The sequence below is a fragment of the Populus alba genome, chromosome 18 (assembly GCF_005239225.2).
Source record: "Populus alba chromosome 18, ASM523922v2, whole genome shotgun sequence".
Lineage (NCBI taxonomy): Eukaryota > Viridiplantae > Streptophyta > Magnoliopsida > Malpighiales > Salicaceae > Populus > Populus alba.
In genome coordinates, this window is record NC_133301.1 from 4,761,926 (window position 1) to 4,765,441 (window position 3,516).

Consider the following 3,516-nt stretch of genomic DNA (forward strand, 5'->3'; position numbering starts at 1 on the left):
TGTGAACAACGAGTAGGGATGTCTTTCGTGCGCAGCAACCAATCATCTCCATCCACTTCGCCTCCAGCCGTTGCCTGACCAGGTAAGTCGTTTCTCTCCTTTCTCAATTCTGCATTTGCATTTAAAAGAATTGGCAATGTGCGAAGGTAAATTAATTACCTTCACACTGTGCAGTGCATGCGTGAGTGCATGCTCTGCACAGTGGCCAACCAGGTCACTAGTTTGAACTATTAAGGGAAATATCCAAAATAATTTTATAGGAATAACAAGTCATCACACATTCTTGAAAAAAACCTTGATTATAATTGAGGACATTTCAATTTTTAATTCCACGGTTTACGAGCCACGAGAGTATGAAATATTAAAGGAAAAATGAGCTTTTAAAGCACATGGAATCTCCTTGGATTTCTATCTTAATAAATTCAATTTGAATCAAACTTAGGAAAAACTGATGGGATTAGAAAACATAAACACCTTCACAATTATAAAGAAAACCAAAAACCAAGCAGCTTATCTTAGGTAGGGCGTATTACGGGTGCTAATACCTTCTTTTTACGCAACCAGTCCCTTGTCTTAGAATCTCTGAAAGACTAGTTAGGGTTCCTAGTGATCAAAATATTAGGTGGCGACTCCAAAGAACCAATCAAGCAAAACAAACAAAAAAATCACCATCGGATGCCGCGCGGGGGACGTGCGACAGAGACTGTAATGGAGAATATATGGTTTCTTGACTTTGGGTACAGTAATCACATGTGTGGAAAACAAAACATGTTTTTTGATCTTGACAAAAGCTTTTGAGAATCAGTGAAGCTTAACATTGACTCCAACATTACTGTACAAGGGAAAGGAAAAAATTGAATGGAAGTACATGGGTTTGTGCATGTAATCACAAAAGTCTTCTACGTACCAGACCTACAGAATAATTTGTTGAGTATTGGCCAATTGCAAGAAAAAGGGCTGATAGTTCTTATTCAACATGGAATATGCAAAATATTCCACAAAGAGAAAGGCTTAATCATGGAAACAGAGATACAGAATGTTCACTGTGCATACTCGTTACACACCAAAGGAACCAAAATGCTTCTCCTCACTAATCACAGATCAAGCAGACCTTTGGCATTGTCGATATGGACATCTCAGTTGGAATGGGCTCAAAGTGCTCCAACAAAAGAACATGGTGATAGGGTTACTTCTGTTTAATTTGAGATTTGAATCTAAAGTTTAAGATTTAAAATTTAAAATTTAAAGTTTATGGTTATATATTATGGATTTGGATTATGAATTTAAAATTTTGAGGTTTTCAATTAGAAATTATGTGCTTGGGGTTTAGATTTAAGAGTTTACGAGGATTATATACTTAAGGTTTGGATTTAAGAGTTTGGGGTTTGAGATTAATGTTAGTGTTTATGGATAGGGGTTTGAGTTTTGCATTTGAGGTTAATTTAGAGTTAAGAATAGTTTAATGCTTGTATTTGGGATTAATTAATTTAAAATTTTGATTAAAAACATAAATCATATTAGCATATTTTATGTATAAACACAAATGATATTTATAGTGAGTGTTTGGAAACATAGTTGTACCCATGTTTTTTAAAAAATTAATTTTTTTTATTAAAAAGTATATTTTTAATATGTTTTAGATCATTTTGATATACTGATATTAAAAATAATTTTTTTTAATATAAAACAACTTTAATCACAATTCCACGTAAACGCTAAAAGGGTGTTTGGGAGTGTGGTAGCGGTTGTTTTTCAAATAGCTTTTCGTGTCAAAAAGCATGCCAATAATATTTTTTTTATTTTTTAAAAATTATTTTTGATATCAGCACATCAAAACAATCCAAAAAGTATAAACCGAATTTAATTTTAACAAAAAAAAAATTTAAAATTTTTCAAAAAAGCAGGTTTAACCACGAAGTCAAAAACAAGAATAAATTTAATTTTTTTAAAATAAATTGTGTTCTTTTCTATAACTTTTCTGCCCTGTATTATTTTATTATAAATTTTGGCTAAGAAAAAAAAACCCCGTGCAGCAGTGCATTAAATGCGTGATCAGCAATAGTACACTGGCGCCTTAACTATGCTATTTCGTACAGATGTTTCACAGTAAAATATTGCCTGCCTTATCAACTGGATCAATTTGATATTTTCAATATTTCTTTCCCCATTTAAATTTGTTGTTTTTATGGTTCCCAACATAACGAGTGAAGAAATTAATTTATTAACTGAGTTATTAATAATTTTTCTCATCTCTAGAGCAATTTTTCTAGATCTTCTAAACATTTCTTATCTTTTCTCTTCGTACTACTGAAATGGATCACCGATAATATTTTGATTTGAAAGTATGATTATAGTTATTTTTTAAAATATTTTTATTTAAAAATATATTAAAATAATATTTTTTTTATTTTTAAAAAATTATTTTTGATATTAACGTATCAGAATGATCTAAAAACACTAAAAAAAAATTAATTTTAAAAAAAATTAAAATATTTTTAAAATACAAAAATAAACAAAACTTTACAAGTTCTAATAAAAGCTAGATAAATTAATTTCAACAACGTCTCAAGAGATGATGATGTTGCAAAGTCTGGCAAGCAATCAATAATAGAAAGGAAAAAAGAAGAAGAAGAAGAAAAGAAGAGTTATAGATAGATGAAACCCTATAAGCTTAGCTTATATTCATTAAGCAGAAAGGCAAAAAGACTAGCCGTTTGCCTAAAGAGCGACTCCATGGAGGATCCAGGCAACCGAGCTTCCTAGGTGCGTAAGTCCATGGCTCCCTGAATAAAATCGACATAATTATATGCTAAGTTATTATCGCTTCAAAGCTAATGGGAAAATAACAACACAACTACAGCGAAACCTGGTGAACATGGCAAGTTTAGCAGGCGCCCTCCTTCACCAGCTCAATCTAGGAAAAAAGAAAAAGGAGATTAGTTTTGAAGTTAGATACAATGTATGTTGCAGCCAGATGTGTATAAAAATATTTTTATTATTTTAGGTCGAGCTTTTTATTCATTTAAAACCTCATGACAATGCCTTTGTACCCACTCTGTGTTGCAATTTAAGAGGTTTATAAATCATAAGCTCATTGGGATTTTCTCCTCGATGTCGACATGTGTTGGGTCGTGTGTATTTTAAGCTGCGTTTGGATTGAAAATATATTATGTAGATGATTTTTAAAATAATAATTTTTAGATGATTGTGATATTGTTGGCATGTGAATGATATCAAATGCATTTTAAAAATTATTAATTAATGTTTTTAATTAAATTTTTTTAAAAAAACACTCTTAATTGTTATTGGGTTTTAGACATAATGATTGTGGTAGTGACGTGTTAATGATATTAAAATATAAAATTATTATTTAATATTTTCAATTAGAAAACACTTCATAAAAACACTATTATATTATTACCAAAACATATCCTAATTATTCTGTTTAAATAAAATATAGTAATTTTCTGTTTATTTTTGTGTTTCAAAAGTGTCTTTAAAAAAAATTTAATTTTT

General features: G+C 30.0%; 1 long non-coding RNA gene across 1 annotated transcript; it reads right to left on the bottom strand.

Moving 5' to 3' along the window:
* Positions 1-2,519: 2,519 nt before the first annotated feature.
* LOC118046024 (uncharacterized) lies at positions 2,520-3,118 on the bottom strand. Its single transcript, XR_004687069.2, has 2 exons — positions 2,867-3,118; positions 2,520-2,783 (listed from the first exon to the last, which is right to left on the bottom strand). It is a non-coding gene; the product is annotated as an uncharacterized lncRNA (long non-coding RNA).
* Positions 3,119-3,516: the final 398 nt, after the last annotated feature.